This window comes from Ischnura elegans, chromosome 5 (genome assembly GCF_921293095.1).
Source record: "Ischnura elegans chromosome 5, ioIscEleg1.1, whole genome shotgun sequence".
NCBI lineage: Eukaryota > Metazoa > Arthropoda > Insecta > Odonata > Coenagrionidae > Ischnura > Ischnura elegans.
This window is the reverse complement of record NC_060250.1, coordinates 129676889-129701646: the sequence shown is the minus strand read 5'-3', so window position 1 is coordinate 129701646 and position 24758 is coordinate 129676889. Positions and strand designations below refer to the sequence as shown.

Sequence of the window (24758 nt, the reverse complement as noted above, 5' to 3'; positions counted from 1 at the left end):
ATTCTTTAGCTTATGACACAGGAGTGGATTATGAGGAGAATCCACACAAAAATATTTGCACTCCATACCTATCTAACAAAAATAAAATATATAAGAATGGGTATCTGAGAGCCATATTAAAGAACTTTACTCAAGTTTTGATAGTGCTTCAATCTCGAACGGGTAACAATGCGAGATATCACTTGAATCCCACACCTTGCTTACGGCCGCTATACACGGTGAATGATTTTGCTGAAGGATCATGCGAATGAAATCATTCGCCGTGTATAACGGAAAAATTCGCGAATGAACCGTCATGCGCGTGATCATTTTTTAGCATGATAATTCGCATGATCATTCACCGTGTATAGCGGCCTTTACATTATGCTGCAAGGTTTATAAGTTGAATCCCGACTCAAATTGAGTCTCCAAGTTCCAAAATTTCCGCCGTCATCGCTTCACGCTTGTGAAACGAAATATCCCCACGAGTATATCAACGAGGGAGGTTTTTCATTCAACCTCCGATAACAAAAACACCCTACAAGCGACAGGCGGGTCGTGCGCGGGCATGGCAATCGCGCGTCCTTCGTGCTACACGCTCAAATCATTTCTGACCGTAAGTTGTTAGTTTAAGGTTAGTAGCAATCTCATTAACTGCACTTCCTCAATTGATCTTCCCGCCAAGTGCGCACTGCGGAGCAACAGCCAGGAAAATCGCCGAATGACTTCAGCATTCACATGTCTTAACCAAAATGCCGATGAAAGAGAATTTTGATTTTAAATGCACTGCCGATAGAGTTTAAAACAGCGTGAAACAATACGTCCATTCCCAGTCAAAACAAAAGAAGAGACATGCTGACTTCTGTAAGTGTTCTGATCCATGACAACGCCCGTCATCTCAGCGCTGATTCAGCCCAACCGCTCGGTGAGCAATTTCAATGTGACGTTTTCGATCACCTGCCATGCAATGCTGACCTAATGCCGTGTGACTTCCATTTTTACACTGAAATGTGGATATGGCTAGGAAGGAAGCGTTTTCAAACGGGCGATGAGCTTCAGGACAAAGGCAACACTCATTCAAAGTCATTAGCGGCAACATCTTATGAAGAAGGTAGAGTAAAACTTGTCCACAGGCACGACCAATTCCTCAATCGCCGAGGCGATTATGTCGAAAGGACACCACAAATGTACTCAACATTTAGCACTGAAATAATTTTTAATTAATCACTTCGCCTTCTGTTCATGACCTATCGGAGGTTGAAAAGAAACCTCGCTAGTATATATACACACGAGTATTAAAACACTGTAGTAATGCTACTTTTTGATAAGCGGGGACAAATAGTTCACGTAAATGTTTTAATGTAAATTTTAACCTCTGAACTTGACCACGATTAGTTGTAGCTCAAGTGAGTTGGATTAAAGTTAGCCTTTGAAATGCGGACTCCAACTGAAACTCAACATTAATCGGAGCCGCTGAGTTAAGAGCCAGGACTCGACGTTCACTCATGTTCTGGAATGAGGACGTCACTTAAACCATTTCGACAGGAATTTGCGTGAGGTCTCTCATACTGTAACCGCCCTGAGACGAATGTCTTCAAAAGAGTGAATTTCGCAATGAGAAAATCAATTGCCTTAGCCGGGAATTGAACTCGAATCCCCCCCCGATTGCGGGTTAGGTATGCTGCCATCTTCACCACTTATCTTATCTTGTTGTGGCAGCTGGTGGCATACCTGACTGGATCCGGGTTCGAATCCTGGAAAAGTCAAATTATTCCCCCGCACGCCATGTGGCGAATTTCATCCTCCAAATAAATTTGCTCCTCTGCACGTGACTGCGCATAAAGTTAACTGTTATTTGCAGTGCCTTCCAATTTTATACGGAAACTTCGTAATAGGAACATCAATCACAGTAAATGAGCATTTGAATTCCAGTTATTTGACAAAAATTAATGCCTTAACACTGTTTAACGTCGGTGGGGTTACTTTGTGTAACCATGAAACAGGAAAATAAAACTTCCACACAGACACTTGAATCATGATTATATTTTCAACACTATCACGTCACTATCAATACATTATTGTAAGTAGAAAAGTAAACTTTCCATTTCTAAAAACGTTCAATCGTTCTTTTCATGAGTGGAAAAAGCCCACTATGGATAGAAAAATTGATTTAAAAAAACAATATTGTCTACTTCTAGAGGCTCGATAAAAATATAAAACAGATATACATAAAACAAACACGTAAAACACAACAAAGAGAATCGGTAAAATCATTAATAAAATGTGTAAAAAGTGATGAGCTACGTTTTCTTCCATGCAAAATTCCAATTACCTCTGAAATATACTGCCTAAATCCTGCCAAATGCTCGCATTGCCCATGTGGTTGGTATACAGGAAGCTCATCTAGCACTTTTCTTAGAGAAAAACTTCCTCGTCAATAATGGAGGGAGCACAGGAAGAAATCTCGCGCAGAGAAGGCCAACATCTCGTCGGTGTGATTTGCTTCGAATTTAGCTAGATGAAATTTATTCACGGGACGTCGACAAAAAGTTAAAGACGTGTCGGCAAAACTAAACTAGAGGAAAACATTGTCGGGGATCTAATTTCGGCATCAGAATTCTTGAGAGGCAGGGAGAGGACGCCAACCGGGGAAGGATTTACGGTCCAGGGATGCGAGGGGATGCTTAGGGGGTGGGACACAACCCCTCCACAATGATTTGGAGGGGGAAGGGAAGGCTGAGGGATGTTGTACAGGGGACGGGTCAGGCAGGGAGTGATGGCGAAAATCCCTACCTTAAGACTTTTACAGCAGAGGAAAAAAAGATCAAATGCTACTTGAAGACAATTCCTATGACAGTTGAGAGAGGAAAGTCGATGAAACGTCCCCTGGCATGACGCTGCGACGCGATCCCTCCTAACCCTCCCTCCATCCCTTTCACTCCACCCAAACAGTCCTTCTGACTCTTGCTATACATTTAGGCTGGAGAAAAATTATGTTACGGAAATTTTACCCTGGATGGATGATGCCAATGGGAACCAAAATTACTCATGATGATTAGATTTTATTTATTCTCTTATACTGACCTCATTTAATTAATGATAAAATAATTCTTGGAGTATAGGTCATATATAATGCAAAAAGTTTTTTTGCCAACGTTTCGGTTTATTTTAAAACCTTCCTCAGGGCTTTGAATGAAAAAATGAGAGTACAATAATATACCTTGGTGATACATAAATAAAGGTTACAAAACTGTTATTTACAATAATTTAATTTTTAAAAATGAGAAGGGAATACACAAGAATTTGGAAATACTATAGTTTTGCAGATATTTGTTTTTTGATAGTAGGTGACCAAGCTATAACAAAACCTAGTTACCGTTAATTTCGATTAATTAAGTAAACAACAACTGAAATTTATTAAAATTTTAATTGTTGTTTTTGGGCTATTTTTTATTGATGATGTTTAGGTCGAAAACGCACCATATTTAAACTACAGAAACTTTGAGCCAAGCGTTCTGATTGGCCGCGAGTTTGTCCAATTGCCGGAAGCTCAAGACAACTCGTGACTTCGAATGTTTTGCCTGCATTTGCCAGTTTATCACATTTCTAAAGAAAATGGTGTTCATAATTATCATAATTAATATTTTCAAATATCCATAGGATTCATTAAATGGTATAATTATTTTGGATAATCAGCTACTAACCCATTATTTATATACTAATTTGAACCTCAGCTCGTGAATATTTTAATAATTCAAAAAAAAAATCCAGTATCAGCATAACGTTCTCCGGTCATGAGAATATTTTTCTTCTGAAAAATACCAAATTTCGTCGGGTAGCAGGGCTGAATTATTTTGATCCGCCCCGGGAGGCAAGAACCTTCTCTCCTCCTCTGGGATTGGGAGCGGAGCAGGGGAAGGTATAATTTATAGTAGTTGGGAGTGGGGGTTAGATGGAAATGGACGAAGAGGTGGGGAAGGCAGCACCCACGAAGTGAAATCCACAGGCATAAACACGCGATTAAATGCTCCAAAACTCTCCTTATCTATGACATTTTTAGGATTTTCTCGGTGCTTTGTTCATTAAAACGCATGATGTGCAAGTATTTGACGCAGTATTTTTCTGCAGCTGAATATTATATAACTTTTTGTAAATTGAGACTCCATCAGTTCTGCAGCCCGAAGGATGTTCGGATAGATGAAGATGCGTGATTTCACAACTTTGCGTGATTTCATAAATTTTAGAGGGACTGTTTTCTTTTCCTAGGTCACCTCGAGCAGATAAGATTTTTGGTCTCCAAGGAATACGCCAAGTATGTTGATAGAAGAACTCACACACTTTTGTGACTTTCCACACTGTAATCAAACTTACACCGAACTAGGTTTAAACGGATTACAGTCATTCTCAGGGTGACAAGTGTTTTTGTTACGCAACCGTATTAGCTAACAGCAACCGATTAGAGTTCATAAAATCACAAAAAATATATCAATAATTATGACTGAAAAATTCTATCGAATTAAAACAGTCAACTTTTTCCATGCACTAAGCATTTACCATCGATCGTTTGAAGTCATAAATTGGCTTATTATATTGGCAACCAATCTACCACTCGCAATGGAATTCAAACTCCCAACTCGAGGGAACTTAAAGTTTTGAAGAAGCTCATATTCCTCGGTTTTGGGAATTTTTTAAATTCAGGATAATACCAATTGTTTGGAGAAGGAGGGGCTAGCGCATAGTTTTTCATCCGTCCATTTTCATACGCACTCCACTCCTCCGGGATTGGGGCAGGAGAGGAAGGTGTACTTGGGCGAATGGGGAAGGGAATGGACGAAGACGAGGTGGGAATGGGAAAAGGCAGCGGACGAGGCGAACACATACAAAAACACATACTCGCCCTATTCTGGACAAAACTCGAAGAAACTCGTTGGACCCGAGGGGTCGATCTAATTTGGAAGTTGGCTCGGCTGTCTTATTTTTCGCTGGGCGGGGGGGGGGGGATTCGGTTGGGTGGCGCGAGGGAGAAAAAGATCGAACTGGTTTGGTCCAATAGGGTGTGGGCATCCGAACCTACTAGGTCTTCAATCCCGTGACCCAGGCCCCCAGGTCATTGGTGCCCGCAAGACAATCCCATGAAGGGCGTGAGAAGCCACAACACAAGACGGGTAAAATATCTCAAGGAAAAACTTTTATTTCATTTCTTCAAAGCTAACTTATATTTTAGTCTTACATTTATCCATCCTTTCCTTTCCACCCTTCATCCTTTTATTTATTTTTTTACTCCTGTACCAACGAAAACAGCACCATTGGTGGTTAACATTAGGGTGTTTAACTTCACCACTTCGAACATCCATTCCCTAGACAGGAGAAACGTACCCAGGCGGGACTAGAAACCGCGGCCTTTTTTGTAGCAGGCAGGGGCTTTACCCCACCGCCACTGAGGCCGGCTATTTTACACATAATCTTACAATGGTTATTGGTTTATGAATTTATTATTGTATTTGGAGGAGGCGACCGACAGCTTAAGTCATTTGCGCATTGAGGAAGAGGTAGGGGAGACAACTGTGGTCGGCATTAGCCTGTTCTTAATGAAAGGTGCCAAGGGAATCACGGCTCAACGTCCAATCCAACGGACGGTACCTTTCCTTGAAGTGCACTCCAGTAGGAAGCGGGAGGGAATTTTGGAAACGGATCCTTTGGGCGGAATGCTGACCAACCCGATCCCGTGTAAGAATAAATTTTAGAATTCCATGCACTATGTCACTCCTCCCAAATACGCCTTGACAAGAATCTAAGACCTAGATGATAAGAGTTGGGATAAGATGAGAGAATACCAGCGGCGTCATCTTCATTTACTTTCTTGACGAAATACAAGAGTAATTTTCAATAAACTCTATTCTAGCTTTATGCCGAAATTAAAGGGATAAATGAATTAAGAAAAGTAGTAGGGAATATAAAAACAAACTGTAATTAAATATATTAGCTTGCAAAATCACAATCGCACTTGTAGCTGTGTCAATATTTCGATATTTCGTCGCTCCGGACCCGAAGCGCGCCTGCAAACAGAGCATAAATTCGCTTTTTCTCTCTGTCTTGGCATTTGGAGAAGATGACCGAAAGCCGAGATATTTTGCGCCATGAGGTAAAGGAGCGAAGGGCGGAGAGAAACCCGGCGTCGGCATTAGCCCGCTCTTCACAATAGGCGCCAGAGGGACCACGGTTCAACGTCCCATCTGACGGTCGTAGTGCTGTGCCCACAACAAAGAATGAAAGCAGGGAAAGGATACTCTCTGTGAAAAAAACTTTGATTGGGGCGGGGTGGGAGTGATCATCAAACAGCTAGCAGCAAACGGAAGTAGGTACCCTATTCCGAGAGCCATCGCAGCGCAAATGTTCGAGCATTGAATCCTTTGGGAGAGATACTTAAATGAGCTAAGGTCAAGGAGGAGGTAAAGCGAGATGTAAGTGTAAAGTAAATGAGTTGCCTTGGAGATTTAAACTTCCTCACCTCGCAGGCCAAATTGAGATGCTTTCGAGTATCCTTGGACTTAAAATATTAAATTAGGCGACCTTCTCTCGTCTCAGGATTTACTGAGTGTGTCTTCTTTCTGTTTCTTTTTATGTTTCTTTTATATTAATTTAAAATATATCTCTCCAGTGGCGGATACAGATGGGGAAGCAGGGGGCGCAAGCCCCCCCCCCCTTGCGGGGCCGCCCCCATTACCAAATATTGTAGAACCACAATTGCAACTTTTTTATATCATAAGATGTCTTATATACGTGTATAATGAGTTTTAATAAAACTTACTTCAACTTCGCAAGGTGGCTTGATTAATTCTTTGTTACGATAAAAGTAAAGGTAGCTCAAGATATCCTTTGCGCCCCCCTTTAGTTTTTTTTCTGTATCCGCTACTCTTTGAATTATTCAAATTTATACAATGAACACATATACACACATACCTTCCAACTATATTCGAACAGTAATCCTTGAAAAGCGTTGGTTTTTCACACATTACCACAGATTGACTCGTATTCGTAATCGTACATCATATTTCACTTTTTTCAAGCATGTGATTATAAATCTTGATATTATTATTATTCTATTATTTTACTGATCTTTTTCATTTCCTTTCATTTCCATTGTGTAAATTTAGTATTTAAACCTACATAATTGTTTTTTTATGCCCTACATTTTTGTAAAAACGCCAACAGCAACATACAAATTTCAACCCGAAGATGCCAGTATTCGTGAAACGCATTGTGGGGAATTAAAACCACAACTTGTAGAAGAATAATACATATTTATGGGGAATATATTCTAATAAATTTTTTGGACGTAAAATTGGATATGTCACACTTATTATAGCAAGCGTAGCTTAAGTTCTACAATGAAAAAAAGATAAATTTGGAGTGAATCCAAGATGGCAAATTCTCCTGAGCCTCCAATACGACCATGACCAGATTAGACTACATTTTACCCACCCTCTTCTGGGGTTCTGACTGGCTTTAAAAAATGTTAACTAAACAGAATAAAATCAATAGTTTGGGGCGGGAGTTCGAGAACTTGCTTCATGTTGGAATAGAAATCATTGCAAATTTCACATTTATTAAATTTCTCCCAAGCAAATCTGAAAAATTCTCGAATTTATCGTTACACTATCACACCTCAAAAGTACAGCAGAAAAGAAATAATTCGAAAATGGAAATAAAAAAATGGAGGCATTGGAAAATTGTAGGGGTTGGTAGTGTCACGGTACGACATCCTCTGCATTAGAGAATTGCAAACCGCGACGAGACCAAATGCTTAACATGGGACGCCTTTAGACTAGACTTAGAGATTATTGCCTGAATGGAAATATTATTACTCATGGAGTACGTATTTCACGCTTTTAGATTTTTAAATGATGATATCTATTTTTCGCGATTAAATGAAGAGTGAAAATTTTCAAGCGCGGGAAAACGCGGCGGCTAAGTATGAATGCTGGGAAAACCCCGTGTGACGTCATTCTGTTTCCCGCATTCGCCGTGTGAGGCCACCTTGGTGCGAGGCTATGAGCGCCGACACGATGCAGGCTGCTAGCAGGTAGCTCTTGGCTTAAAATAAGGATTATTTACACCCTATCAAACGAAGAAAACTTTCCAACCAGGCAGTTTTAATAGGTGATTATTAAGACATGTTTCCCTGAGCTCTGTGCCTCATGCATGCATTGGTAATCTCAGAAGATGTAAATCTCCTATCTACTCGTATAGAAACTAGGTCCCTGTGACGTTACGTGGAGTGGCATCGCATGGGCGCCAATCTGGACTTCTTCAAATGTGGTTGACCATTGCCATTCGTCTGAACTGGGATTTCTAAAACAAAATAATTTGTATATTATGAATACACTAATGGTGGGTAACAAATCGCAATCAATGCCTTTCGTTTTCTTTGACTACCCTAATGGTGAAAAAAAAAACGCTGAAAATATCACTTTTGAACAGCGATACGTTTGTCGTGTAAAAAGTTAGGGAAAAGAGTCATTGAAGGATTCACGAAATGAGAGGGGATCTCCGGAAGGTCAAGGTGAAGGTGAGTAAAAAGGGCAAGAGAAAAGGAGTGTGGAGGGGTGGTATTTCTGAGAACTGAGGAGGGGTTGTTTGAATTGGGAGGGGAGGGTTGAAAGGGTCAGCTGATTAAGGCCAGTGCTAATGATGTCGACGGAAAGGGATGAAATAATTGTGAGGGAGACGGGAATAGAATGGCGTTGATGAGAGCGACCGAGTCGAGAGCATTGGTGGGTCGTGGGAAGGTCAAAGTCCAAGGTGAATAGAGGAATATCCGATAGCATGGACGCATGCAGACTTGGTATTTTTAACAGCCCGCGCGACCACAATCTTCAATCAATCTTAGCACCGACTAGAACCCTATGATTGTTAAATTGCAGCGCTCCTCCCCGAGCTAGTTCCATCAGTTCTCTGATGATTTTATTCCATATCGATGGATCGATGGTTAAGTTCTAACAACACGTACCTCAAAAATAGCAACTTTTCAGGAGAGCAAAAAAAAGATTAATTTGCTTCACTTATTGAAAGAGTTGTTCAAAGAGTTGATTTTTGCTTGTATTTTATTTTTTTAATGTTATTACACATTGTTTAAGATACCTGTCTCAAACCTTTCGAATTTGAGATACGTGTTGTTAGAACTTGTCTGTTTCTCGTCGAGTGCGGACGCTCCTACTGCTCTCGTCCGTCAGTCGGCTGTTTTGTCGGAAATGAGCCATTCAACCATAGTGACTTACAAGCTGTCAAAAATGCTATATAGAGTGAGTGCGATAATCCAGTGACCTTATTACGCTAGTTATCTGAAAGTTATAACCGGGCGTTACTGTATGTGATTGCTGCTCCTTCCCTTGCCAAGTGAGAAGAACTACACTACTATGAGCAACTGCTCCGTGTGTAAAAAAACCACGCGAAACACCATCTACCTTGCTTGTGACAAGTGCAAAAAATGTTTCCATGGCAACTGCTTGAAACAATCCATGTCAAAGGAGGACATCGAGGGCATTAAGGCAAGTGGGCAGACGTGGAGGTGTAGTGAGTGCCGAAGTGTTCACCGGCAAAGTCTGCGTGATTCGGTGTCCAGTGATCGCTGTGAAGGCAGCACATCTCTAGAAGATGTGTACGCATTAATTAAAGAGATGAAAAATGAGTTGAAAGTCACAGAAAATAATCTGGGAGATTCCATAAATAAGTTATATGAGAGGTTAGATGATAGTGTGAAAATTATTGAAGAGCAGGGGAAAAGGTTAGATCGGTGCTACGAGCAAATTTCTGCTCTTCAGAATGAAAATGTGCAGCTAAAGAAACGTGTGAACGACGCTCTAAGCCGTTGTGATGATTTAGAACAACGTGCTCTAGTAAATAGCGTGGAAATACATGGTGTCCCCTTTAGTGCGCATGAAAACCTTACCCAAGTCGTGTGTAAAATTGGAGCTGAGCTAGGAGTGGAGATAAAAGACGAAGCCATTGATTTTTGCTATAGGTATAAGTCTATGTCTAATGACAAACCAGGAGGAATCCACGTGAAGTTTGTCTCTCAACGCACTAAAGAGGACATACTTCTAAAGCGGAGAGTCAAGAGGAACTTCTCCACCAGACATTTGACTCTGGAAGGAACTCCACCGACAGACTCACCGATATACATCAATGAGTCACTTTGCCCCGGTCGGAGAAGACTCTTCAGTGCAGCGAGGGAGGCAAAGAAGACAAAAAATTACGACTTCTTGTGGATACGTGGGGGTAAAATATATCTGAGAAAGGCAGAAAAACATCCTGCGAAACTGGTTTTATGCATGGACGACATCAGTAAGCTATAATTTTCCTCCTATCTCAATGAATATACCAAATATTACCACATTCAATGAACTTGATAATATAACTATAATTCAGCAAAATATCCGCAGTTTGAGGAGCAACTTTGACGTTTTTCTGCTACATTTGAATACTCTGACCTTTGTACCAAATGTTATAATTCTAACAGAAACTTGGATTCATGATTCTGAAGCTAACCTGTACACCATTCCCGGGTATAAATCATTTGTCAAATGTAATAATAATGCTCGCTCAAAAGGTATAATTGTATTTGTTGAAGAAAATCAAATATGCTCAGAATGCACTATTGATTTAAATACTGCTGACTGTTTATTGTTAAATATAAAACTTAGCTTTATAGAAATTAATGTTTTGAGTTTATATAGATATCTTAATTTCCCTGTATCAATATTTGTAAGTGACATTGAACCTATTCTGAAAAGTGTAAAAGGTAACTTAGTAGTAGTTGGAGACCTAAACATAAATATTCTTGTCTCTAATGGAGATTCAGAATCTTACAGTAATCTTATGTGCATGTATGGGCTAACGGGCCTCATTGTTGAACCAACGCGCATAACAAAATCGTCATCCACCTGTATTGACCATATTTTTGTGAGACTAGTAAATTCGCATAAATACACTTGCATAAGTAACGTAATGCATATGGCCATAACTGACCATTCATTGACAACGGTAAAAATTAGCCGTAAAAATCTTATCATAAGTTCGGGTACCGACAAACAAAAGAACGATCACAACCTACGTATTGATCAGTGTAAATTAAAAGGGCTAATTAAGGATACAAACTGGGCATCTGTATTGGCAGAAGAAGTTACTTCTACAGCGTGCTCCATGTTTATTGATACATTTCAGCGTTGCATTAACTTATCCAGGTACTCAGTGAATTCTGATGCTAAACGTTCACCAATATTAAAACCATGGATGACCCAGGAACTTGTTAAAAAAGCTAAAAGAAAAGAACTACTATTCATTAAGACTAAATGCCACCCTAACAATGAAAGTTTGAGGAAACATTTCCTTAAATTAAAAATAAATTACGAAAGGAAACTAAGATAGCCTTAAATCAGTACTATGTTAACAAGTTCCAAGTACTCAATTCAAATATAAAAGAAAAATGGAAGTTGTTAAATGAATTAACTGGAGAAGACAAAGCTGTCAAACAGGACCTGGAGCTAAATATTGATGGAGAATTAATAAATGATCCCTCTACTCTAGCACATGAATTTAACAAATATTTTATGAGTGTTTTAAATTCTGCTCAATTATTCCACGATACTCGTCATAACATACACTTAAAAAACCCTAGTGCATATAATAACGTGTTGAACTCTTTCTTCGTTGAACCAGTGACAGCTTATGAAATAACTACAATCGTAAATGCCCTTCCTTTAGGAAAAACTCCAGGGATAGATGAAATAGACTGCTGCACATTGAAAAGTGTAATCACAAATATAGCACCTGTTTTTGCCCATATCTGCAATTTGAGCTTCGAGAAAGGTGAATTTCCTAATCCATTGAAAAAGGCAGTAGTCATTCCAGTATTTAAAAAAGGGGAACGGCTCAATATTGAAAATTATAGGCCTATTTCACTACTTTCCATACTATCTAAAATAGTTGAGAAGTTGATGAAAAAAAGACTCCTTAGCTATCTCCATAAAGTAAAATTCTTTAGTGTTAATCAGTTTGGTTTTTTAAGTGGTAAAAGTACTGAACACGCATTAATGAATTATATGACTGATGTTTTTGAAGGTATTAATGCCAAGAAACGAGTTGGGACTATTTTTATTGACATCAAAAAAGCATTCGATTCATTAGACCACAAAATACTGTTACAGAAATTAGAAATGGCTGGCGTAAGAGGTATAGCTCCTAACTGGTTTCGGAGCTACTTAACTAATCGTTCACAATGTGTAAAGGTAAAAAACTCGTTTAGTGCCTTTAGCAGTATCAATACTGGTGTACCTCAGGGTTCTGTATTGGGCCCTATTCTCTTCTTAACTTATATTAATGATTTATGTAACCTTGAATTAAATGGTAAGATAACAACTTTCGCAGATGATGTGGCCTTAAATTATGTGTATTCTACTTGGGATGAAGTTGTTAATGCCATGCAGCATGACTTATCCTGTCTACGACACTGGTTTCAATATAACGGCTTGGAACTAAGCGAAAGAAAAACACAATGTATGTTTTATGATATTTGTGACTATTATAAACTTGATGTCAAATTACAGTATCACACCTTAGACTGTTCAATGCACTCTTGTACTTGCCCTGTTATTAAAATGACAAAAGAAGTGAAGTATCTGGGAGTAACAATAGATTATCGCCTGAAATGGGATAAGCAAATCGCAAATGTAAGTGCTGTTTTAAAGCGTAGTCTCACCAAATTTTATTTTATCCGTAATAAATGCCCTCTCTTTGCCCGAAAAATGATTTACCATGCTTTGGTACACTCCAAGTTGGATTATGGGCTTACTTGTTGGGGTGGAGCTTATTTTAACACCTTAAAATCAGCCTACTTCGTGCAGAAAAAAATTGTTAGACTATTATTACTTAAAAAGCGTTACGAACATTCCCGTCCTTTATTCATTGAACTTAACATACTCCCGCTAAGATATATGTATTGCTATAAAGTGTTAAAAAAAATTTTTTTGCGTAGTGGATATAGCCCAAAAATTTTTGGGAGCTATGTGCTGTTTAATTCTCGCAGAGGTTTCTCGATCCCTATGCACAAGCCTAATTTAACGATGTATAAAAGGAGTTTTTTGTATATGGGACCAAAATTGTATAATATGCTACCAAATACAATTAAAGAGACAAATTGTTTTGGTAAATACAAAAGGTTGATACAGAAATGGATAATGACTTTTGAAGACATCGAAAAGCTATGGTAAAGGGTCGGTATATTGCAGAAAATACCCTAGGCATCATATGTGTTGTACATTATAAGTTGTATCTCATCTTAATGTCAGCTCTGTTATTATATTATTACGCACATGTATTATTTTCTCAAGGTATTGTGTATTTTGGTTGTATGTGTTATCATTTCCGCAATTTATGAAAATTGAAGTTAGCCCAAACACAGGCTTATTGCCTTATGGGCTACCTTACTTCCTTGAATGGATGTAATAGTCTGTAAAAAATATGTGTGCATGGAAGAATAAATTATTATTATTATTATTACTTAGCCATCGATATGCCATTCGTTATCTGTCCCGAGTGCTTCTCTTCAGACCTTCTTGAGGATATTCTTCCTCCAATTTCTGTCACACTTTTCATCATCCCTGACCAACTATCCTAAGATTCGTTTGGCGCAGCTCTCCATTCAATTCTCCGGTCAGAAAATCTTTTCACAACAACGTATTTCTTCTCTTTCGCATCATTCTTTACCTGTTCCATTTACATTTAATTAAAAGTCTTCCTTTTCCATTCTTGCCATTCTCTTGTTACTTGACGACAGTCTTATTCAGGCCACTTGGTCTCAAGATATAACCAAATAGGTTAATTCATTACCGACCAAGACTTATCTTCTCTTCTACTCTTCTTAGGACATTCTCATAACTTACTCGGTTGATAAATCATTCTTCTGTGGCACGACGTTTCGAAAGGTTCCTTGATTTCTCAACCCTCACACCAAAAAACACGTTTAACACCATTTGGTCGCACAAGGAAGTTATTAACTCCACTTTCACATAAATACTTCACATCCGCCTTGCCCTGGCAATTGAAAAGTGCTATCTTAGAATTTGAGAATGTGGTTCAGTGGTAAAAATTGTTTTGAGAATCGAAATAACGGCCATTAATTTTGAGAATGCATTCCAGGACATTTTGAAAATGTATTCAATGTTTCCACGAAATTTCTGTATTCTCTCAAGTTACTGCTAATGTCAATTTGAATGACCAGTCAAATTATAGACAAACAAACCAATACTTGCAGTATCCCTGAAAAGGTCACTGTCGATTAGCTACGACTCCAGCAGCTGCAAGCGTTGTGAAACACATTCCCAGCAAAACACCTCGTCAGCTGAGTATTTATTCTGCTTCCTAGGGTAGAAGCACCATCGTTTTCAACAATATGTAGACACCCACGAGACCCACTGATCTGATTGGGCCAGGCCGGAGAAAACCTGGAAGGTTGGAAAGCTGGAGTCAAACTCCAGAGGCAACAGCTATAGCGAAATTAAGATCCGAAAATGGAATGCACATAGTCAATTCACGTCCGCGCTCACCTTGGGCAATCGGAGTGCTTTCATTCGGGCTCCATGGCGAGGTTTTTCCTCTCTTTATATTCATTTCTGGACTCACCATTTATGTCTCACTAATACGTGACTTCGCAGGTCTGTTCTGCGCGCAATGGTTGGGGTAAAGTTGCGTGCGGGTTCTAGTACCTCAGTGCTCATAAAAAAATAAGCGAACAAATCTCCCTTTGAATGGCGCCTACTCCTCCAAACATGTTCCACTAAATGCGCCTCCAATAATTCCAAGCATATTATCCCAATTCTTCTCCAAATATCTCTCTTCAGTGTCGACCATAAATTCTCCATATTCTGTGCGTGCGTCAGCTTTTCCCCTGGCTTCACGGAGTTGACGGAGTGGTTGACTACGTCGTAGTGGTGTCTCAATTCGGATAGCCCAACATAAAGAAGGTTACATTCATGTTTATTCGTCTACATCTACGAGGTGTCGGAAACCATCCCCAAGGGTGTGTGGCACGGGGTGATGGGATCACACGAGACCTGCATCACTCGTCATAGCTTTAATCAGACACGCGTTTGCTTGCCGTACATAGGTCAAACAATCAGGACAACGGCACGCGGAAAATAGAAGAGTGACAAGGACGCGAACATGCTACCATGCAGATAAAACTACTCGTTAGTAATAAAAAACCAAACGATAGCATTGATAGTGATTCATGCACGAGTTAAAACATGCCTAAAGAAAAGAACCCATGCATCTGGTTAGTATTTACAAATATAATAAGGTATTAACTATACACGCAGAGCCTATTTTCCCTATTCCGAGTCAAACTATCCTGGATCCCAACTATCGCTGGTATTATAGTACCTTATTGTAGGTACGCGGAAGAAAACCAAATATTTAACCTATCGGTTATGGAGTCTTTTTCCCTAATCGTATCCGCGTCATCGCTCCTGCCATAATAATTAGGCTCACTCAAAATATTTTGAACACTTAGCAAAAATTATACCGCAAGATATTTCCACAAAAGATTTATCTAAATTTTTCCCTTTGCTCGGTTATACTTTCCCATTCTAAATTCCTGATTAATTCAGTTACGTACACTACTATTCATGTTTAAATAGTTCCTGGAGTGTAGGTCAATGTTCTTTTTTTGACATAGTTAAAACAGTTCTTGGAGTGTAGGTCAATGTTCTTTTTTTGACATTGACCTACACTCCAAGAACTATTAATGTTTAACTATTAATTAAAGAAAATGTTAATCGTAGTAATTAAAAATAATCTTACAGCTCGCCTTTGTATTGCACCTATATCCGACACAACTCCTTTTTCATACGTGTCCCTTCCTCTTAGCGGCGTAGTGCAAATGGGGTTTCACGAGAGAATAATAATATTGTTCTTTTATTTTTCATCGCATAGTGCAAGATTTCTTCTTTTGATAAATCCTAATTTACAATTTCTCTTCCCACAAATTTCCTGAAAGTCCTTTCCTCAGGATAAGAGTTATTATTTAACATTACTCATTAATACTTAGCCTGAAATGTAAGTTTCTTAAATATTTTTCTATGATATCTCATGTAGAACATTGCAACTTTAAATTTCATGCTTATTAAGAATTAAAAGCAATGAATTGATTAAAATTATCTTAATTTTTCATTGTTTATAAAAATTCAATAGCTTTGCGAAAATTTCATTTTCTCAATAAAATATGTTATAATTATCAGTGACCTACGCCTCAATTCGATTTTTAAAAGATCGTCTTCAATGAAATTACATACATAATTAATAGATTAAAAGAAAAGTAACATTAATTATTAAGAATCCATACGATCGAATTTATTTTTTTAATTATTTAAAAATATATGAGTTATCAAACCAAATTTTTAAAGGATCTTTAAAATCCGCCAACTATACTTTATACAAAACCACTTCAATCAATCAAAGTGAAATTGAACCAGCTCGTGATTTCTCATGATGACCTCATACGGGAGCAATAAAAAATCATTAAAACCGAGGGATTTCAATTTAAAATTCAACTAATTCTTTTACCACCATAATTGATAATTTATTCTTTCCATATCCTGTTATATTTATTGTTTAAATAATATGAATATCGTTAAATCTGAATCACGCCAAAATCAACAATCGACCGATTTCAAGCAACCTTCATTCATTACCATGGTTTCCATGTTCTAGGCTCTGACTGTCAGCAGCAATGGTACTTCCATGGAGACCACTGCTCGCGTTCCTCATTTGGCCTTAGTGGCTGCTTAGTCGTGGACTTGTTTTCGTTAAGACATTGCTAAGAGTGAGCATGGGCTGTGTTCTTTGCTGCTGCCGACGCTAGGGAGAGGAGGAGACGGATGAGGTGGTCCTGGCTGAGGCAGTGATGGAGTGACGCAGTTAATTTAAATTGTACTTTTAGTTTGAATCATTAAAATAACGCTCACAAAAATATTTTCTTTCACTATTTTAAGGGGTGAACGGGCCCTTTGGGGCCTCTTGACCACGACGCTCCCTGTATCCGTGGGCAGCCTCTGTTTCATACCATACTGAACCCACTTATCAGTATCGGTGAAATCATCTCGATTTTTCAATTACTGAACGCACTGCCAATTTTCCAGTATTCTGCTTAATCGTCTGTACCACAGCGGCTTCTATCACTCGGAGGACCTATCGGATTATCGCGGGGACCTTTCTTTGATACACATTCCTTGCCTCTTGTGGTTATCTGCCGCCTACCCTCTTCAAAAGGATCCTGAATGTAAATCTCTCTAGCGTGGAGGGCCTGCAAGTGTCCTCGGCTCGTCGAATGGGACGTTAAATAAAGGTTTTCCTGGAGATTTAAGGACAGAGCTGACACCGGAATACTCTCCACACTCCCCACATCCTCGAAGCAAGGCTTTTATCTTTGCGAGCCACCAACCAGCCCTTAACGGACCGCATCGACTCAGTTGAGCTGCTAGTTAGGTACCTTCCAAGAGAGCCAATCAAATAAAGAGGTAAAAAGAGATACAGAGAGGGATGGAAAAGAGAAAGGAGAAGTGGATTAAAGGAACTGAAAAAGGGCATGGAAAGAAATACAGACATATTAAAGACCTAAAGAGGAAAACACGCGGAGTAGACTAGATACAGATACAGTAGATACAGTTTCTAGATACAGTGTCAACTAGCCAGGATATCGCAAGTATTCAGATAGAATATCCAGAGAGGGCATCAATATGTAATTATCTCATATGCCCAGAATTCACCAACACAATACCATTTAAATTCCTTGAATTCCACAATTACATAAATTTCCGGCTCCGATAGCGGCAGCGGTGATTAGCCTTGCCCTGACAAACCGATGGTCGCGGGTTCCCGATGGTCCCGACTGAATATCCAGAGCTTGGGTGCCTTGGAATGTGTTTGGTTTACTATTCCGTAAATATATTGAATTGATTCTAATGAGGGTCACATGTAAGCAATGTAAAAATTATTATTATGACTCATCTGCTTAGACCAAGCTGGGGAGCGCGGTAGCCTAGTGGATAGTTCGCCAGGATGCTGATCGAGGAGTCTTGGGGATTCTTGGGCGAAGCCCTCGGACAAAGCCAGGCGACAAATACCGATGTGGCCAGGGAAAAGTATTGGTGGCATCCCTGCCCATTATTTCTAAAATTCCCACTCCCAGTCTGTGGTTTAATTCGGGGTGAGCTCAACCCCCAACCACCCAAACCAACCTTCGCATTGAATCACTGAGTGATCGAGTAAGGACTAATAATGACTCATTTTTGTTGAACGTGTTATAGCCCAAGGATCATTCCTAAAATAATTTCCCCGAGTAACGTGCCGATGAGAAGGAAGAACCTAATTTGAAAAAATACCGTGATTTCGATCCGGTTTTCGCTGCGATTTCCGCCGTGCGAGGGCCCAGGGTCTGTACCTGTTCAATTATTTCATGCCAATCCTACATTGCGAGCGAGTGTTCTCTAAATTAAAGATAATACGTTGAACAGCTCTTTGTCTCAAGAAACTTTTCAAAAATTTTTACATGTTGATAGACTGCTGGATTTGAAGTGAGATAGGAATACAGTTGTGACCATGTTCATTCAGGTATTAGAAAAAATTTAAATCGCCGTTAATTTGCAATTATGTTTTACGAATTATAGAGTTTGTTACCACAAGTCTTTAGCTAATATTTATTTCTCAAAAAATAGCTTACATAGGCACATAATGTGACCGGGTTAATACGAATGAGATATTTTCTTTGACTGTGGAGATTTATCGAAAATTTGAAAATCTAACCCCTTTCATGTTCACTGAAACCACGAGTATCACATGCCTCGAATGGGCTGTTCATTCCTTTTCTGAGAACAATCAAAACAATCCATCGCATGCCTGGATTGTAAATCCTTCACTCGCCGATTCCCGTCAACGAATCGAATATAATGAAATTAGATAACCTAGAATGATTATTAGGTATTTCCAAGAAGATTTAATTAATAAACGAATCGATGGAGGTACACCCTCAATAATGAGACTAAATAAATACAATTCGTGTAGGTTTTACAGTTCTTTATTTAAAAATGTAAATCTAGTTGTAGATATTTTTGTTTCAATTCCAATGCATGATAAATACTTGGAAAAATCTTGAAATAAGACGAACAAGAATTTCGGCGCAATGGGATATGAGACTAGCATTCAATTCCCAGGCCCAGCATTTGCTTTATCCAAGGGGAACAACGTATTAATGAAATAAAATAAAAGAGGAGGGTTTTGAATTTGTTTTGGCACTCCTATATAGAAGTGGATAGCACAAAATTGTGAAGTCCCCCATGGAACGAGTGACAGCCTCAATTGTTGAAATACGGCAGCAGAGAGGGAAAGATGGCACATGGGCGAGGACGGAATTCGGGTCCAACACTCTTCATTGTCAAATTGTCAATTTTTTCTATTTTCGTGGGGCGCTCATCGCTACACAAGGCCTCGCTCTGCGATGCTCTCTTTTTTTATTCGGCCGAGGAGAAAATGGACCTTGTCGTCCGCGCATACAGTCACTGGCGCAAGCAGAGAATCTCTCTCGCCGGAAAAAAAACCTCGACAATCGCAGAGAATATTCCGCGAGCCGAAACACGATTTTTTTTCTCGCCCACAAAAACTCCGAGACGGCTGACGGAGGGAAGAGTTCTTGAAAGAGAGGAAATTTTCCACACGTCCGAAAAGCTCTGCCGTTTCCGCTACAATTTTGTATTAATTTTGAGTAGGAACTCATTGACTTTTTTCTTGAATTATAAATCATTATTACGCAAATATTATACCTCACAGTTAGAATTTAATATAACGATACATGAAGAAAAAATTTAATACTTGCTGTAAGCTGAAGTCAATTACGAATTATAAGAATTTTACCCTATAAGTTCAATACAATCAAATACATGAAGCCATATCGAGAGTAAAAGCAGGCAATAAGGGGCAGAAAGAGGAAAGGAAATAATAATATTACCTTTTAAATCGTGCTAAGTCCTAGCGGTATTTTGTGAAAGCAGCCATATAATTTAAATATAGTTTTGTTTTTCTGAGTGCATTATTGTTAGAATTTCATGCGCACAATCAAAGAGGATAATTGAACAGCATTTAATGAACAGCAGTTCTACAATTTTTATACTTTTTATATTTCCATGAAAATAGAAATGCATTTAATATACTTGGGGCAACATGCGTCAAAGAAGAGGTTACAAAGGAGGTTTCCTTGGGGGTTACAATAATTGCGTGCCAGTATCCTCCGTATTCGTAGCAGTTGTATGATTGCATTGATAATACGGTGTTCTATAAAATTATTAACGAAATATCTGTCACATACGCCCACAAATACAATTTTATCAATGGGAACAGGCATTCATTTATGCGCACATCCTTCTCATTTCATCGATTCGAATACATTGAATATCGTTTGTTGTGCAAAAAGTAAGCTCTTCGACATCTATCCTTGCGGGATGTAAGTATCCATGAACCACTGTCGTAAAGAAAGATTTATAGTTGCCCAAAAAAGAACACATGTCTAAAATAAATAGCATTTACCATCTTTATAACAAGAGGAAGCTCTTTTCTCGAACCGCTCAGCAAAGCGGGATAAGTGTCGTTGTAGCCGTATAAAGAATATAAGACCCAAGGATATATAAATGTACATTTATATATAAACCTTCTCCATTGATTTGAGTTCTTCGGGGACGACTGTAGTCCCAAGAGAAACTTCCCTCGCGCGATCAAAGTGCCAATGCAGTCGGGGATGAGAGTGGCCCTTCTCCCCTTAAAAGCGCCGCCGTATAAATAAGAAATAAATTCCGGGAGAGGGTGTCCGGGGCAACCCGTTACGCCGCCAGTCGTTTTAACGCCAAACTACATCAACCCGACCAACCCCTTCTCTAGCCTACACTTTCCACCTCGCACTAAACCAGCCCTCCGTCGTAAAGGAGTAAAAAAAGGGGACTCTCCTGCCTTCTCTTGCCTCACTGCACGCACACGCCCTTTCCCACCCCAACCCAAAGTCCCAACGAAACCCACCCCTTCCTTCCACCCCCGTCTCTCCGCCTCGGTCGAACCTTTCCGGGCCCAAGTGCTCCACGATTCGGAGGAGAGAAACAGAGCTTGAAAGCCGTGGCTCTGGAAGAGGTGAGGAGGGCAGATTTACGACTGTTGAGGAGTTGGAAGGAGAGTTACCGGCAGTAGCGGAGTGAACGAGAGGCGGGCTGCTGGCGTGGGTCGCCCTGAGTTCAGCGGGGATATTTGCGAGGGTCTTTCTTCATTTGGGGACTTGGGCAATGAAAAAAAAGGAACCTTAACTTGATGAAATTTTCCGGGTTTTCAGCCGGGTGCCACGTAATATACTGGCGCAAAGCTAAATTGGATTGTAGCTGTGGTTTTAATTTCGCGGCCGTACGGACATTGAAAAAATAACCCTCGTGCGAGCCATGAATCGTTTACCATTTACAAGTTCTACACCTTCAACCACAGAATCGCTCTCTTTCACCGGTTAGCATTCCAACACAATGAAAACTTTCAATGCTGACCATGTAAAACTCAAAATCATCCCCCCGCGCGGATTCCGTTTTTTAATGCAAAACGCATGCATGGGTGCCAAAAGAGCTGGGAAAAATAATAAAAATAGTTTCTTGGCTCTAATTTGTTAGCTATGAATTTTTAATCAATCTGACCTATGACCTGTGGAAACTCAATTAACAAGAGTTAGTTTAAATGCGATGGTGGTTGGAGTAACATGGTGAAACTCCTTCATGATGCACAAAGGTTAAGAAAAGACTTAGCTGTTTAGTTTATTCTACTCATTTGCGAGGGCACTACATTGTTGGCTCTATCGCTCTTTATCCGGAGTTACGTTTGGCACTACAAAATTAAATCGTAGAATGTCAACAATTACGTATCTCACATGCATTTTATTGTGCTAAGAATAGTATGAAAGGGAAATGGCTTGATGTGGTGGCTAGAGAGTTGGCTTCCCACCCATTCGGTCTGGGTTCACATTCCGACGGATGCAGAGGTTTTTCAGAGACTGCCCGATCCATCATTGGGTGCATGGGTGTGGAGGGCACTTCAAGCAGACCATTCCGCCCGTCCGATGAGACGCTAGTTCGTATTCCGCGAAGCACCTTTCGTTAAGAGAAGGCTAATGCCGACAACGCGGTGCACCGGGTTTTCCTCCAACCTACCAACCCATCCCTCATGGTCCTCAATGACCTTGGAAGGCCTTCGCCCCCTCGTAGTACCACGCGAATACCACATAGAAATCGACATCAATGAAAAGAATTTGATAAATTGAATGGAGTGATACATCTACATAATACCCCGCAAGCCGCCTAAAAGGCGTGTGGCAGGGGGTGTTAGGACATCAGCCATATAGTGCTCTAACGAGGTTGGTACTAGCGTTTATTAAAGTCATTTATGGTTCGGGGGAAAAACGAATTCCCACATCTATCCGTTCGGCTAAATATCTCTTTTAATTCATCGCTTCTATCGGACCTGGAAATATTGTTTGGCTCTAATGTTATGTTCTCCGTGTCGCTCTTAAAGATATCCATTCTCAATTGTCCAAGCAATCTAATCGTAAGCCTAGCGCGCAGCCTCTGAGTCTCCAGCGGCTCCCAGCCTAATTCCCTTAACATCTGAATAACGCTGTCGGCACGCCAATAGCGGTTTTTGACGAACCGCGCGTAAAAAAATATTCCATTTATCTCTTAAATTTAAGCTGAAGCATGCTTTAAATACTGAAGTCGCCGCTCAATTTTCATAACTTTGTGACGCCATTAGGAGTTTCTGCCCAAAAAATCGATCAAAGAGAATTTTTCAGAGAAGGCTAAGGGTGACGCCGGGTTGCTTTCCACCCTTCCCTCACTTGGCAGATGCGCTAGTTGTTGGTCACCTCCTCCAAATATCGTAGTTTGCCACAGAATGAAGCTAGAGTGTAACAATAAAAATCACATTCCCTACCATTTCAGCTGAATTTTATTTGAACCAAGACAGACAAGAAGAACAGAAGGTCAGTCCAAAAAAAAAGGAACATTGCTTCCCATCAAAATGATCGGTGCCCGTGTTGTAGGTAGTATAGCCTAACATCCCAGAATTATTGTCATAAAAAGAGGTGAGGATATGATAGGAAAATGAGGTGAGGAACACAATGGCAAAAAATCAAATATCTCTACCACATTCCAATTTATGTACGTGCATTTGTACCGCTCAAATTTCTTTTTAAATACTGCGTATCTTATGTATAATGTAATTCAATTGTTGTAATATTACTCTTACTAGCTGCACGCATATGATCCAATTTCATAATAATGCATTTAAGCCTTGAAAAGAACATTACAGATTCCAAACCTTGGCGAACTGAAGTATTTTATTTGTCGACCTACACCTTAAGAAACTGTCCGCTAATTCGTTATACAGAGGTCATAAAAACATAGCCATTTATTAACAATAATGTCTCTTCAAAATTTTGGGGTGATGATGAAAATTAAAATTCTGAACAGGCGAAATGGAAAAGTTTCCTAAGACTAGATTAAAAGTGAATGAAAATACAATTCATTTCATAATAATTTGTTCACAGAACAAAATAATCAAGGCAAATAAAAAATAGACCCCCAGAGTCAGTGAGCGATAGCGGCATGTGACTCTGACATCTCCTGGTCGGACATGTAGTCAAAGTTGAAACGATACCGCACTTAAAATGAAAGCCACTCAAACTCTTCGGAAAGGAAGGGAAAAGAATGGGAATACAATTGGAATTATTCAATGATTAATATGCATGAAGTGGGCTGATTAAAGCAGAGCTAGAACAGCTCAAAAGCAGAAAAGGAAATGAATATAATTATGAATGGAACGCTCCTCATTCAAAGTGATTATCCGGAACTTGAACGGAGAACTCAGGCAACTGTGAGATATGAAGAGATTATTATACAAGAGCGAAATTAAAAACAAAGGCTGTTACTTGATTGGAAAAAGAGTGAGAGATGGAGACGATGGATATTCACATTAACCTCGACGGACTAACATGAAAGAAATGGAAATAATACAAAAGGGGAATTATACCTCTAACTCAGACATGGACGCTGGTAATTAAATAAAAACAATCGTTCACTTTCGCGATGCTAGAGGGAATGTGTAAATATGGACTTTTTCATTATTCGGGGAATGCAGTCAGTGAATATTATAAAAATATAAAGACCGAAGATACATTAATGGCAGACAAAAGGCTTTTCGTAAAATATGAGGAGGTCTAAATATCAGGCATTAATTGAAGCAGAGGTCTACACAAAATGGATTCAGAATAAGTATGCAATTGACGAAAAATATGTGCGAGAGATTTTTAGCCCTTAGTTTTCCCTCCACATTTTCCTCATCACTGAAATAAAACGTCTGGGCGTGGTGCAGTATTAAGGCAGGCGGCAGCTATAGTCACTTTCTCCTTGAGGGAAGGGTTGAGAAGGGAGGGTGGAGGGAAACCCAGCGTCGGAATCAGCCCTGTTTTCAGGTGAGGGTCCCATCCGATATTATTATTATAATTTAATTGAAATATTGCCACACGCCGACCACTCTATCGGTTGGCAGTACGAATTGGTTTCACTCAAATTAAAACCTGACATTGGAATGGAAGAAAACGCGCACATAGTAAGTAATAAAAATGCAATATGCCCTATATGTAGTATTCAGGTATGGTA

General features: G+C 39.5%; 1 protein-coding gene across 1 annotated transcript in view; it reads right to left on the bottom strand.

The window, feature by feature from the left end:
* The window catches only part of LOC124159780, a 777878-nt gene that overhangs the window by 175829 nt on the left and 577291 nt on the right, over window positions 1-24758 (bottom strand). The gene's annotated exons all lie outside the window — the stretch shown is intronic.